Genomic DNA, 16,410 nt, shown 5'->3' on the forward strand with positions numbered 1-16,410 from the left:
GAAAGAGACTCCACAAGTCTACTCTATCTCGGTACCTCATGATCTTCTGTGAGGTCTCCCCTCAGCTTCTGCCCCTTCAGAAAACAGCCCAAGTCTGTCCACCCTTTCCTTATAGTACACACCCTCTAATCCAGGCGGCATCTTGCTAAATCTCCTCTGCACCCTCTCCAATTCCTCCACATCCTTCCTGTAATGGGGTAACCAGATCTGAATGCAATACTGTAGATGGGGTCTAACTAGGGTTTTATAACTTAAACTTCTGACTCTTGAATTCATGCAAATCAGGGGTGCAGTGCTAGCCAGAGCGCACCCCGCACATCTTTAAGAAAAAAACTGAACTAAACAAGCTATTTAATTAGGTGCCGCCCAGTGTGATTTGAGTATCTCAGAAACTGCCGATCTCCTGGGATATTTTATGCACAACAGACTGTGGAGTTTACAAAGAATGGTGCCAACAAAAAAAAATCCAGTGAGTGGATTTAACAAGATGTTTTCGCTCACAGAACAGTCACTGTTTTTAATGCCCCTCCTCCCCTTCTTACCCCATCCCTATTTATTTATTTATTCCCTCTCACAATAACTCCTTGCCTGTTCTCCATCTTCCTCTGGTGCTTCCCTCCCCCTTCTTCCAAGGCCTTCCGTCCCATGATACTCCCCCTTCTCCAGCCTTGTATCCCTTTTGCCAATCAACTCCCCAGCTCTTGGCTCCATCCCTCCCCCTCCTGTCTTCTCCTATCATTTCGGGTCTCCCCCTCCCCCTCCCACTTTCACATCTCTTACCATCTCTTTTTCCCGTTAATCCTGACGAAGGGTCTCGGCCCAAAATGTCGACTGTACTTCTTCCTAGAGATGCTGCCTGGCCTGCTGCATTCACCAGCATTTTGTGTGTGTTGCTTGATAGTTCAGAGGTTACTAAATTAGAAGGTTGAGGAATCATCCTGTTCCAGGAGAACTGAACTCAAAGTGCTGGGAGGCTCCTCAGTGCAATCCAGTGGGAGTACTGCACTGCAGAGGGAGCAGCTTTGACAACAGTATCCCTTTCATTCCCTCAGGTGCAAACTTCTTGCACTTTAATATGTCTTGTGCAAATACTTTTACAGTCAGACTTTCTGGTCTCTAGCAAGGATATTCAGCCAAAGAGGTGTACTTGTGCATGGAAGCAGAAGAGAGATGCAAACATACAGATTGGCGTATTTACCTCCTGACCCTGTGGGCTGAAACAGTGCAATTTGCTACCGCAGAATCTGGCCAGACCCAGCCATATGCTTGCCAGTTTATAAATGGGATAATGGACATGGCCCCAGTAAGGGGAAGCAGTTTAATAAATGTACCAGCAGGTCAGTAACAAACATAATGAGCCAATGATAACCTGGGCTCAGTCCAGTCACTGGTCCGGCTGGAATACAGAAGAGGGTAGAAACCTATACCTTGTCCTTTGAAATATGCTTTAAAATTATTTTCCTATTCATGAATTTAAAAGTTCAACATTACAAATAAAATTTATTATCAAAATACATATATGTCACCATATACAACCCTGAGATTTACTCTACTGTGGGGATAATCAGCAAATCTATAGAAGAGTAACTATAACAGGATCAATGAAAGATGAAATAGAGCATAGAAGACAACAAACTGTGCAAATGCAAATATAAATAAACAGCAATAAATAATGAGAACATGGGATAATGAGATAAAGAGTCCTTAAAGTGAAATCATTGGCTGTAGGAACATTTCAATGGTGCGACAAATTTATCCATAAAGTCACAGTGTCAAACAGCATTGGAAGAGGCTGTTTGGCCATTCTGTTTGAGCTGATCTTCAAGCCCCTAGCAGTAGACTAATCCTACACTAACCATAAGACCATAAGACAAAGGAGCAGAAGTCGGCCATTCGGCCCATTGAGTCTGCTCCGCCATTTTATCATGAGTTGATTCATTCTCCCATTCAGTCCCACTGCCCCGCCTTCTCACCATAACCTTTGATGCCCTGGCTACACAGATACCTATCAATCTCTGCCTTAAATACACCCAATGACTTGGCCTCCACTGCTGCCCGTGGCAACAAATTTCATAGATTCACCACTCTCTGGCTAAAAAAATTTCTTCGCATTTCTGTTCTGAATGGGCGCCCTTCAATCCTTAATTCATGCCCTCTCATACTAGACTCCCCCATCATGGGAAACAACTAACCACATCCACTCTGTCCATGCCTTTCAACATTTGAAATGTTTCTATGAGGTCTCCCCTCATTCTTCTAAACTCCAAAGAATACAGTCCAAGAGCAGACAAATGATCCTCATATGTTATACCTCTCATTCCCGGAATAATTCTAGTGAATCTTCTCTGTACCCTCTCCAACGTCAGCGCATTCTTTCTTAAATAAGGAGACCAAAACTGCCCACAGTACATCAAGTGAGGTCTCACCAGCACCTTATAGAGCCTCAACATCACATTCCTGCTCCTATACTCTAGTCCTCTAGAAATGAATGCCAACATTGCATTCGCCTTCTTCACCACCGACTCAACCTGGAGGTTAACCTTAAGGGTATCCTGCACGAGGACTCCCAAGTCCCATTGCATCTCAGAACTTTGAATTCTCTCCCCATTTAAATAATAGTCTGCCCATTTATTTCTTCTGCCAAAGCGCAGAACCATACACTTTTCAACATTGTATTTCATTTGCCACTTCTTTGCCCATTCTTCCAATCTATCCAAGTCTCTCTGCAGACTCTCTGTTTCCTCAGCATTACCAGCCCCTCCACCTATCTTTGTATCATCAGCAAACTTAGTCACAAAGTCATCTATTCCATAATCCAAATCGTTGATGTACAATGTAAAAAGAGGCCCCAAAGCGGACCCCTGTGGAACACCACCAGTAACTGGCAGCCAACCAGAATAGGATCCCTTTATTCCCACTCTCTGTTTCCTGCCAATCAGCCAAAGCTCTATACACATATGTCACTTTCCCGTAATTCCATGGGCTCTTATCTTCTTAAGTAGTCTCATGTGTGGCACCTTGTCAAAGGCCTTCTGAAAATCCAAATATACAACATCCACTGCATCTCCCTTGTCTAGCTTACTTGTAATTTCCTCAAAAAATTGTAATAGGTTTGTCAGGCAAGATTTTCTTTTAGGGAATCCATGCTGAGTTCTGCTTATCTTGTCATATGCCTCCAGGTACTCCGTAACCTCATCCTTGACAATCGACTCCAACAACTTCCCAACCACGGATGTCAAGCTAACAGGTCTATAATTCCCTTTTTACTTCTTTGCCCCCTTCTTAAATAGCGGAGTGACATTTGCAATTTTCCAGTCGTCCAGAACCATGCCAGAATCTATTGACTTTTGAAGGATCATCGCTAATGCCTCTGTAATCTCCACAGCTACTTCCTTCAGAACACAAGGGTGCATTCCATCTGGTCCAGGAGATTTATCGACCTTTAGCCTATTCAGCTTCCTGAGCACTTTCTCTGTCGTAATTGTGACTTCACACACTTCTCTTCCCTGCCACCCTTGAGTGTCCGGTATACTGCTGATGTCTTCCTCAGTGAAGACTGATGCAAAATACTTGTTCAGTTCCTCCGCCATCTTCTTATCTGCCATTACAATTTCTCCAGCATCATTTTCTATCGGTCCTATATCTACTCTCACTTGCCTTTTACTCTTTATATACTTGAAAAAGCTTTTAGTATCCTCTTTGATATTATTTGCTAGCTTCCTTTTATAGTTAACCTTTTCCCTCTTAATGACCTTCTTAGTTTCCTTTTATAAACTTTTATAAACTTCCCAATCCTCTATCTTCTCACTAATTTTTGCTTCCTTGTATGCCCTCTCCTTTGCTTTAACTTTGGCTTTGACTTCTCTTGTCAACCCTTTTGTTCCTACTTGTAGACTTGTAAACTAGTCCTACCCTAACCCATCGACCCCACCAAAATTCTGCTACTTGCCTACACATGTGGGCATCTTACTGTATCTGCACATTTCTTGGCTGTGAAAGGAAAGTGCATCACCCAGAAGAAACCCACACAAACACAAGAAAAACATGCAAACTCCACACAGACAGTACCAGAGGTCAGGATTGAATCCATGTCACTGAAGCTGTGAGACAGCTGCCCCATTGTGCTGCTCAATTGTACTTCAATGAAGATTCAAAGATTCAAACATTCAGAGTTCATTTATTATCAAAGTACGTATGTAGTATACAACCCTGAGATTCATCTTCCCACAGACAGCTACAAAACAAAAAAAGCCATGGAACCCGTTCAAAGAAAACTATCAACCAGCTCCCCCCACCCCCCAACACACGACTACAAAAATCAAATCACACAAAAGAAGGGTGAAAAACAGAATATAAAACACAAAAATGAAAAAGTCTGGGCATATTCAGTTCACCTCGGTGTTTGTTATTTGCAGGCAGCCCCACTCAAAATCGCCCAAACTAGCAGCCGTAAAAGGAGTGACCAGAAACCAGAAACACATCATAATGTGAACGATAGAGTCCAATCCACAAACTGCTTCGATTAAACTTTGCCCAAGACCAAGAAATCCAGCATCGTTCTTCTTCAACAGCATCAAGGGAGCAAGAGAACATTCGAATGCAGGGACCTTCCTTTGGGAGCACCAAGCGAGAAGGGAGGAGAGAGAGAGAGAGAGAGATAGATAGATAGAGAGAGAGAGAGAGAGAGAGAGAGAGAGAGAGAGAGAAACAGAGAGACAGAGAGAGATAGTTTCACATGGAGCCCCCTTCGTCCTGCAGCAGCGAGCTAGAGGCTCATAGATGGCACTAAACACCAGCTTGTCTTCCCAATTCGTCTCAATGATTTCAATCTTCATCGGTCATTTGATCGGCGAGAAATGGAGTTGATCATGGATTCATAACCCTTCCCCAGGTTTCTTGGCCTTGAGTCAATACATTTTGCTCGAAGCCTCACAGAACATTTTCAGAGATAGTGAAGAGCCGTATTGCTCAATTGACCCAAAAACCTCCCACCAAAATGTAGATCACAGGCTCCAACAGTAGTAGAATCACATTTGAAAGAAAAAAAAAGATGTAAGAGAAGTGAAAGAAATAGTTTCATGAACCAACTGAAGGACGTCACCCTTTGTCTCATTTTTTTCTTGCCACCATCTTCTTACTAGATAAGGATGGACTCGCCTTGAGTGTTCCTTGTTCTACATTCTCATGTAGATTTTAGATTTTTAATGCTCTATTTTAACGACTTTTTTGCTGTTACATTTTGTAACTTCAGAACATTAAACTAATGCAAGGAGGTCGCAGGAGTCCAGGGGTGCTGGTCTAACTTCACCTTTACTTTAAGCGAGGGGTGCACTTCTCCCATGGTAGCATGATTACCTATGCAATTAACATAGTTTTTACTGATAACCCTGAAGCACCTTCAATTACTCCAAAAGACTGAGGTTGGGTAAAATACTGAAAGGCTTTTATTCGCTGTACAATACGACCTCCATAGTGAGTGTCTGCCCCCGGACTGAGGGGGAGGGGCAAGGCGAACACCTTTATACAGGACTCTGTGGGAGGAGCCACAGGGGCAGTCAGCAGAGGGGTGTGTCCAGACAGGTAACCGAGTTACAACATATATACATGGTTTACCACATTCACCCCTCCTTTTTTTAAAAAGAGTCCCGCGGGGTGAAGTGACTGACAATATTTACAAGGTATATTTACAGGTTAAGTCTATCGGGTGGTCAAGTCCGTCGCTGTGATCTACGTAGCACCGGCGATGGCGGTTGTGCTGGCTCCGGCCTGACTTCAGGTGTCAGCACGTTAGGCGTCGGTAATCCCTTGTGCGTGTGCGTCGTGCCTGGTATGGGAGTGTCGTGTGGTGTCTGTATAGGGTTTGGGGTGCACGGTGTCTTGTAGGTACATACATTGGTGGGTACGGGGTCAATAGTCACCACGGAGTGTTCAGGGTAGGGGCCCGGAGCTCCTGCGGGCGCCAGGTCGTGGATGGAGACCGTGTCCTCCCGCCCATCAGGTAAAACCACGTAGGCATACTGGGGGTTCGCATGAAGTAAGTGAACCCTCTCGACTATCGGGGAGTATTTATTGCTCCTCGCATGTTTCCAGAGCAACACTGGCCCCGGGGACGTCAGCCAAGTTGGTAGGGTGGTTCCAGTGGTCGATTTTCTGAGAAAAGGAAAGAGCCGCTCATGAGGGGTGGCACTGGTGGACATGCATAACAGGGAGTGGATGGAGTGGAGTGTCTCGGGAAGGACCTCCTGCCAGCGGGAGATCGGCAGTCCCTTTGACCTGAGGGCTAAGAGTGTGGCTTTCCACACTGTGCCATTCTCCTTCTCTACCTGTCCATTCCCCCGGGGATTATAGCTCGTGGTCCTACTGGTTGCAATTCCCCTAGCCAGTAGATATTGGCGCAGCTCGTCACTCATAAACGAGGACCCTCTGTCACTGTGGATATAGCATGGGTATCCGAACAGAGTGAAGAGCTTGCGCAGGGCTTTTATAAATGACGTGGTAGTGGTGTCGGGGCAGGGGATGGTGAAGGGGAACCGCGAGTACTCGTCAATTACGTTAAGAAAGTACACATTGCGGTTGGTGGAGGGAAGGGGGCCCTTAAAGTCAACACTCAGTCGCTCAAAGGGGCGGGTGGCGTTGATGAGTGGTGCCTTTTCGGGTCAGCAGAAGTGTGGTTTGCACTCTGCACAGACTTGGCAGTCCCTGGTCATCATCCTGATCTCCTCAAGGGAGTAAGGCAGGTTCCGGGCTTTCACAAAGTGGAAAAGCCGGGTGACTTCCGAGTGGCAAAGGTCTACATGTAGGGCATATAGCCGGTCGATCTGCGCGCTGGCACATGTTCCCCGGGATAGGGCATCGGAGGGCTCATTGAGCTTCCCAGGCCTGTACATGATGTCATAGTTGTAGGTGGATAGTTAGATTCTTCACCTCAGAATTTTATCATTTTTGATTTTGCTCCGCTGCTGATTATTAAACATGAATGCGACTGAGCGCTGGTCAGTTAGCAGGGTGAACCTTTTGCCGGCGAGATAGTGCCTCCAGTGCCTTATAGCTTCCACTATGGCCTGGGCCTCTTTCTCCACTGCGGAGTGCCGAATTTCAGGGCCTTGAAGGGTACGGGAGGAGAACGCTACTGGTCTTCCTGCCTGGTTGAGGGTAGCAGCCAGCGCAAAGTCGGAGGCGTCACTCTCTACTTGGAAGGGAATGGCCTCATCCACCGCATGCATTGCTGCTTTGGCAATGTCCCCTTTTATGCGGTTGAAGGCCGCGTGGGCCTTGGCAGAGAGGGGGAATGTGGTGGACTTGACCAGGGGCGGGCCTTGTCTGCATAGTTAGAGACCCATTGGGCGTAATATGAAAAGAAGCCTAGGCACCTTTTGAGGGCTCTGAGGATATTGGGAAGAGGGAGTTCCAACAAGGGGCACATACGATCGGGGTCAGGGCCAATGACTCCATTCTCCACGACACACCCAAGGATAGCAAGTCGGGTGGTCCCAAATACACACTTGTCCTTGTTATAGGTGAGGTTGAAAGATTTGGCGGCTTGGAGAAATTTTTGGAGGTTGTTGTCGTGATCCTGCTGGTTGTGACCGCAGATGGTGATGTTATCCAGATATGGGAATGTGGCCTTCAGTTGGCACTGGTCCACCATCCAGTCCATTGCCCTCTGGAGGACAGATACACCATTCGTGACGCCAAAGGGGACGCGCAGGAATTGATAAAGCCTGCCATCCACCTCGAAGGCAGTGTAAGGGCGGTCCTCCCGGCAGATGGGGAGCTGATGGTAAGCGGATTTTAGGTCTATGGTCGAGTACACCTTGTACTGTGCTATCTGATTGACCATATCCGCGATGCAGGGTAGAGGGTACGTGTCGAGCTGCGTGAACCTATTGATGGTCTGGCTATAGTCCACGACCATCCTATTCTTCTCCCCGTTCCGAACAACCACCACCTGCGCCCTCCAAGGACTTGTGCTTGCCTCACTGACCCCCTCCCTGAGCAGCCGCTGCACCTCCGACTTAATGAAAGCTCGGTCCCCCGCACTGTACCTCCTGCTTTTAGTTGCCACAGGTTTACAGTCGGGGGTCGGGTTGGTGAACAGCGGTGGGGGAGGGATCCTGAGGGTGGAGAGACTGCAAGTGATGTCAATAGTGTGGCAGTTGGCATGATGTTGGGTGGGATGCGCGGGTCGGTGTGTGTGTGTGGTCAGTAGCGGGGTACGTGACATATCTCTACAAAACAGGGGATTTTTGACAGTAATTGGTGGGAGGGGCGCATCATACTTCATTGTCTCGCTTTTCAGGCGGCTCTGGAAGTCCAACCCCAACAGCACAGGGGCACACAGTTGAGGCAAGACCAGTAGTGTAAAGTCCCGATATTCTGTGCCCTGCACCACTAGTGTCGCTACACAACCCCCCCGGATGTCTGTTGTATGTGACCTGGAGGCCATGGTGACCCTCTGACTTACCGGCCGTATCATGAGTCCACAATGCTGCACCGTGGCCGGGTGGATAAAACTCTCTGTGCTGCCAGTGTCAAACAGGCAGCTTGTCCTGTGCCCCTCCACCAGGATGTCCATCATTGACCTTGCGAGCTGGTGGGGAGCGCTTTGGTCGAGGGTCACGGAAGCCAGGGTGGGGTCACTGTCTTGGTCCGGTGCGGTGGGGTGGCCCGTGAGCACCCATTGGTCGTAGGCGGTGGGAGGTGGCGCCGACCAAGATGGCCGCCCCCATGTCTCGCACGTGGTGGCAGTGTGCAGGGAAGATGGCGACCCCCACATCTCGCACGCGGTGCTGCTCGATCCCGCTCGCGGTTTTGACTTACAGACCTTGGCGAAGTGGCCCTTCTTTCTGCAGCTGGAACAGGTAGCTTGTCAGGCCGCGCAGCGTTTCCGGGGGTGCTTCTCCAGTCCGCAGAAGTAGCACTTCGCGGACTCACGACTGGCTGTAGCCGAGGTCGATTCGCTGGCGGGTTGCGGGGTCTGCGGCGCCCACAAGGCCATCGGGGGATCGCGTGCCTGGAGAGCCTCGGAGTTATGCAGAGCGACCTCTAACGTATCAGCCAGCTCCATCGCCGAATTTAGGGTAAGATCGGCTTTTCCAGCAGCCGCTGGCGCATGTACACTGACCTGGTCCCCGTAACAAAGGCGTCTCTCACTAGGAGTTCTGCATGCTGCGCCGCCGTCAGCTCCTGGCAATTGCAGGCTCGCACGAGCATCCGTAGGGCCTGGACGAACTCAGCACTCGATTCCCCGGGGCGTTGTTGCCGTGTCGCTAAACGGTGCCGAGCATAGACGCTGTTTATCGGCCGCAGGTATTGTCTTTTGAGTGCGTTCCTCGCGCCGTCGTAGTTCGGCTGGTCTCTGATCAGCGAATAAACCCGTGGACTGACCCTGGAAAGTAGAACTCTGCACTTCGCTACGGGGTCGGTCGCTTTAATCTCCTCTAGATACGCTTCGAAGCAGGCCAGCCAGAGTTCGAAAGCATTTCCAGCATCAGGTGTTTGCGGATTGAGGTCTAATTTTTCTGGTCTCAGGGCCTGTTCCATGTTTTAAAACGTACAGCGAATAAAATTGAAGCACCTTCAATTACTCCAAAAGACTGAGGTTTGGTAAAATACTGAAAGGCTTTTATTCGCTGTACAATACGACCTCCGCAGTGAGTGTCTGCCCCCGGACTGAGGGGGAGGGGCAAGGCAAACACCTTTATACAGGACTCTGTGGGAGGAGTCACAGGGGCAGTCAGCAGAGGGGTGTGTTCAGACAGGTAACCGAGTTACAACATATATACATGGTTTACCACAAACCCATAATTAATTATTTAAACGAACAAGAATGCTTAATCAAGGAATTTACGATATATGTAAGCAAAAAGTCAAAGTCTGTCCCGAGCCTTATAGGCTCATCAGGCCTGTGCTTATGCCAGTTTCCGCAGTGTGAAGCGACTGAGAGTACGAGACTCCTCCCCGGATAGGACGCCAGTCTATTGCGAGGTTACTATATATACAAGATTACTCAAGTATTATTGAAATATTAAATACGCAACATTAACAATTCTTTAGTATCTTTAAACTGACTTTAAAAGTCAGAGAAAACTAAGAAATTTTAAGAACTTACTCTTACATTGTACAGCTGATAAAATTGAAGTGGATCTTCCCTGGCTGTCAAAAGCTTTGATGGGCTTTTCAGGGCTTCTACTCCCCTGAAGAGTTACAAGGATATCTGAGAGGCTTTGAATGGAGAAAAAAGAAGACCTAGAAAAGACTTGGAACAAGGATATAAATGACAGGGAGATTAGCCCAAGTAGATAAAGGAAAATTATGCTCTTTGGTAGAAGATTTCAGGAAAGTGGAAAATAATAGGGAAGAGAATTAAGAATGACAGAATTAGGAGCACTCTTCTCATTTCTACCATCAGGGAGGAGGTACAGAAGTTTGAAGATCCACACTCAACATTTTAGAAGCAGCTTCTTCTCCTCTGCCATCAGATTTATAAACAGACAATGAATCCATAAACAATGACCTCACTGTTCCTCTTTTGCACTAGTTATACTTTACTGTTACTTTCAGTATTTTTATTATTTCTTGCACTATACTGCTGCCAGAAAACCACAAATTTCATGACCTATGTCCGTGATAACAAACCCAATTCTGATTCTGAGAATGAAGAGTTTATTCACAGGAATTTGGAGTGCTTGCCACAGATGTAGTGGAGCTAGGATCCAATGTAGTTTGGGATGATGTGGCAGGGGGTTGGAGGTGCAGATAGGACACTGTCCTGGCAGAGAGCTGACCTGGACATAATCAGAATCAAGGTTATTATCACCGACGTATATCGAGAAATTTGTTGCTCTGTGGCAGCAGTACAGTTCATGACTCAAAAGATTACTGTTGCAATAAGATGTAAAGCAAATAAATCATGCAAAAGTGAGACAGTGTTCAGGGATTCATGGACCGTTCATAAATCTGATGACAGAGGGGAAGAAGCTGTTCCTAAAATGTTGGGTAGTGGACTGACTGGCCTCCTTTTGCTCTGTCACCATCCCATAATTCAGGAGCATAAAATCAGGGCACTCTATAATCACAGTGCATAGCCATATTGCCTGTGGTGCCTAACAAACAGGGTGTTAAATTAGGCAGACTTCCTCAAGTGAAATTCAATGCACGTATTAGATTGGGCCGAAAGTTATGGTTAGTAAGATGAAGTAATTATTAATTGGATCTCGCCAGCAGGGCAGTTTGAGCCGCAGCAAACACAGATCAAGCCCAGTCCAGCAGACCCAAAGAAATGAATGATTTCATGGGCACTCCCAATAATTACACATGCCAGGAATATGATGCAGTAATTAACTTCAGTGAAAATGAAATTGATGGTTCCAGTTAATTAACATTTTGTTGCCGATACCATTGAATAAAAAGCTATTTTTTGTATGTAATATAATTCACAATGAAGAAAAGTAATGGATTTATTGAGGTGATGATTAATCATTAATGATTAGCATTATTTGTCACACGTACATCGAAACGTCGAAACATACAGTGAAATGCAACCTCTGCATCAACAACCAACAACATTCTCTGCCCTGAGAATGTGCTAGGGCAGTTCACAAGTGCCAGAGTGCTTCTGGTCCCAAGATAGAAGGTTTACAACTTGCTAACCGTAACTGATACATCTTTGGGGTGTGAGAGGAAACCGGAACACCTAGAGGAAACCCACAGAGTCACAGGGAGAATGTATAAACTCCTTACACGCAGCAGCGGAACTGAACGCGGGTCGTTAGCACTGTAAAGCGTAACGCTAATCACCCTGCTACCACGCCCCCAGGAGGAAGCCATGGGGAGTAACCATCATGGATTGCTCACGACGGCAACATTTACTATCAAAGGGCTTAACCTTCCCGAAAGAAAGAATTGTTAGAAGAACACTTCCCAGCTATTAATGTAGAACTGATGATCAAAAGTCACCCTCCAGGCTTTGGTGATAATTTACTATATCAGCACAGTGAAACAAATAGTTATGCAACTGTCTCGGAGGTCCAGTGACCTGAATCTGATCCTAAACTTAGCTGTTGTCTGTGCACATTCTCTACGTCAGCACCTGGACTTCCTCTGGATGCTCCAGTTCCTGCCCACATCCAAAGAAGTTTAAATTAGTAAAAATAAAGACAAAGATTTGCCTTATTTGTCACTTGTACACCGAAACATACAGTGAAGTGTGTCAGTTCTGTCTAAATCAAGTCGGCGAGTATTGCGTTGAGTAGTCCCCGCAAGTATCACCGGACTTCTGTCGCCAACAGCTCACTAACCCTAACCTGAAAATTGTTGGGATGTGGGAGGAAACCAGGGTTTCTGGAGACAACACATGCAGTTACACAGAGAACGTAACAAACTCCTGGCAGGCAGCAGCTGGAATAGCATTGTGCTAACCGCTACACGACAGCGCCACCCGCGACGTTGCTGTGCCTCTCACTCACCTGTGCCGTAGATTAAAGTGGACACTGTAACTTGACCCATGATGGGTGGTCAGTGATAGAAACTGGGAGTGTGGAGGGGAGCTATGTGGAGAATAAATTGTGTGGGGTTAGTGTAAGAAGAGGGTATGCGATGGTCAACACAGACTCGATGGGCTGAAGATCTTGTTTCCTTGCTGTATGATTGTGTGACTTTGCATCCTGCACTATGTACTCTTAAATACTGATAAAAGATACAAACATATTGAGCTGTTGGATCATACATTCAGTGGCCTGTTTATTAGGTACCTCCTATACCTGATAATGTGCCCACTGAATGTAATTTCATGGCTTTCTGCTGCTGTAGAACTTTAACTTCAAGGTTCAATGTGTTGTGCAGTCAGAGATGCTCTTCTGCACAGCACTGTTGTAACGTGTGGTTTTTTGGGTTACTGTCGCCTTCCTATCAGTTTGAACCAGTCTTGCCATTCTCCTCTGAACTCGCGAATTATCAACATGTTTTTGCCCACAGAACTGATGTTCACTGGATTCTATCTTCCGTTTCCCACAACATTCTTAGTAAACTTTAGAGACTGTATTCGCAGGTTGCTAGGAGACAGTTGTCATTTCTAACATCTGTTTGCGTCTCCCAGTGTCCATCCTTAGCTTTATAAGCTATCGGTTTGCCTTCCGCTGGGGAGCCGTGCTTAGTTCAGGGTCCTAGCTTTGGGGAAGATGGACAGTGTTTTGGAGCAAGTGTAGAGGAAAGTTTCAAGTGAGTTGGTGGTACAGTGGCATTGACAATGGAGCAGCCTCTTCACAGTTTCAACACCCTGACCTCTCTGCGTGGACGTTATGTGGCTTTTCTCTATGGCATCTTTCTCATCTCCTAGCAATGTGCTAGGTCAATTGACTGCTGTAATTTGCCCCTGGCGTAAATAACCCACACACAATTAGAAAGAATCTCTGGAGGGGAAATAGACAGTCAATGCTTCAGGTCGAGACCTTTTGTCAGAACTGGAAAAGAAGAGAGCAGAAATCAGAATGTAAGCTGTTGGGGAGGGGAAGGAGCACAAGCTGGCAGGAGAAAAGTGAGACCAGGTGAGGGGGAAGGTGGGTGGGTAGGGGAGGGGGAATGACATAAGAATCTGGAAGGAGAGAGGGCTGAAGATGAAGGAATCTGATTGGAGAGAGCATGAAGGAAAGGGAAGGAGGAGGAGCACTACAGCAAGGTGATGGGCAGGTGAGGAGAAGAGAAGGGTGAAAGGGTGACCAGAAGGGGGACTAAAAGAGAGAAGGTGTAAGTGACTGATGGGAGAATCAAGAAAGAGCTTGAGCACTTCAGGAAGAACAGTAAGATATTTTATTGATTGATTGATTGATTGATTTATTGAGATACAGCGTGGAATAGGCCCTTCTGGTCCTTCGCACCACGCTACCCAGCAACCCCGGGTTTAACCCTAGCCTAATCATGGGACAATTTACAATGGCCAACTACCCTACCAGCCAGTATCTCTTTGGATTGTGGGAGGAAATTGGAGCACCTGGAGGGAACTCACATGGTCATGGAGAGAAAGTACAAACTGCTCACAGACAACGGTGGGAATCGAACCCAGGTCACTGGCACTGAAATAGCATTACGTTAACCACTACTCAGAATCTGAATCTAAGGTCCACATCCTGTGATAATTTTAAGGAAAAATGACAGGAGATGGTATTAATTGTTCCAATCAAACAGAGGTCAAAGAGCAAGATTCTCCAACTGATGCCAAACCATCAAAGTGCAATGTAAATTTATTACCAAAGTATATAAAGGTCACATTCTACCACCCTGAGATTCGTTGTCTTGCGAGCTTTTGCTGTAAGTATGAAGAAACACAACTGAATCAATTAAAAACACATACACACACACACACACAAAGATAGGCAAACAACCACTGTGCAAAGTGCGACAGATTGTACAAATACAAAACAGAAAAAAAAACAAAATGATAATGATAAAAAATAAATAATAAATATTGAGAACATGAGTTGTAGAGTCCTTGAGAGTGAGTCCATAGGTTGTGTATTCAGTTCAATTATTGAGGTGAGTGAAGTTATCTATGCTGGTTCAGGAACCTGGTGATTGAGGGAAAACAGTGAATGTATCTGTCCTTTCCAAATGCGAGCTGGGCATTGGACACAAGTGTTGCACTATAATATCCTCTGTGACTTTCCAGGTCAATTCCCTTATCAGTCAGGGCCTAGAATCAATCCAAATACTTCATGAGCCAGAATTCATGGAATTAAGGAGGCAAATGAGCAGGAAAAGGCTTGGGGTTATCGTGACAACTTGAAACAGCTTGAGAGCATAATGAAAACCAGGTTAAATGACGTTTCTTCCCCCAGAGAACAAAGGATGGCAGAGAGCAGGATTATGTTCCATTGTGCCAAACACACCAGAGAGGGTGTATATTACTTTGAGTGAGGGAAGAGTAACATGGAACATCAATATAAATGTTGGCCACAGGATGCTTGGCTGTTGATAAGCATAAGCATCCTGCTGCGTAACTGGGACTGAAGCCAGTTGTCATGGCAACCACCCATTTGCCATGGTCCACTAACAATGAAAGGGAAGATCTGCAATAAAATGGAAACCTTATCCAGGAAAATTGGAGTGTTAATCAGTGACTGAGAAATGTCTGTTGGCTTTGGCTTTGGGGCTGCTCAGTAAGTGAAGAAGTTAAGGGATATTCAACAAGTGAGAGGTTCCCGGTCATTCAAGGATGTGGTGTTGTGACACCCACCCAGCTGTGCTGGCCTTCGGGGGTTTAGACACTCTGACTCTCCAGAATATGGCTAGCTGGAGCGGTCCCTTTAAAGATTCAGGCCCACCCCGCTAATTGGCGGCTATGTTTTGGCGCCAGGATTTTAATAGTCAAAGAGCATCTGAACTGAGGTTTGGTGCTCAATTTCCCTCCCTTCTTTGGATTCTCATCTGGTGTCTAGTTTCGAACCCTGTCCTTGTTTCAGTCTTGTATCGTGTTTCGATTCGAGTGTCGGATACTCCAGCACTTGGGACTTAAGTCTCTCGCCACAGTCCAATTGAGCCTAACATGAACTCTGAGGGGTGTCGGAGCCTTTCATCAGCTTTGGCCAGCCATAGTGAGAACATTTCAAAACAAAGCCTGCAGATACGTAACCTCCAGGTCGCCATGAGCCAAGCGTCACAAGGAGGAAGTCAGGGTAGCTCGGGTGAGGCTGTCGATCGATTACAGAGTCAGACCATCTTCTGACCCTGGAGAGATTTGGTGGTGACCCGGGTGCGTGCCACAGCTTCCACACTCAACGTTCGTTGGTGTTTGAACGCCAACCATCCCAGATTCCTGTAGAGCGCAGTAAGGTGGCCTTCATGATCCCCCTCCTGAGCAGGAGCACTCTGGCCTTAGCCACCATGCTTTGGGACTGGAGATCAGAGATTTGCTCTGATTCAGAAGTAAACACTATGAAGAGGGTGTAACAGAGCCCTGGACAGTCTGATGAGGGTGCGTCAGAGTAGTCAGTCAGCAGCCGACTACTATAAAATTAAATATTAAAATATGGATATGGAATAAAATGTGCATAAATACTAGTATTGAATGCTAAGAACACGTTTAAGTAATCGAGTGACTTACTCCTGCTGTTGGGATCATCTCGTGAGGCAAAGCAACAGGCAGTGAATTTCCCTATCCAGTCAGCCTCAGATTGGTCATAGCCGCCATTGTGGTCATCTCCCTGTGGCTGGGCCCTCCCCAGCTGATGTGGGAGCTCTCTGAATGTGGGAATCTGTCTTAATCTACGAATGGAAACCACCACGTTGGTCCTTCAAGATAAAAAGGACTTTGGGTCAGATTCTGCTAACAGATTACAGGAGAACTTGTTAGGCATTTGTAATGTTTACAGCAAAGACAAAACCAGTCCTTTAGATATAAGCTCTCCCTGAACTGTC

The sequence above is a fragment of the Mobula hypostoma genome, chromosome 8 (genome assembly GCF_963921235.1).
Source record: "Mobula hypostoma chromosome 8, sMobHyp1.1, whole genome shotgun sequence".
In the NCBI taxonomy this organism is placed as follows: domain Eukaryota; kingdom Metazoa; phylum Chordata; class Chondrichthyes; order Myliobatiformes; family Myliobatidae; genus Mobula; species Mobula hypostoma.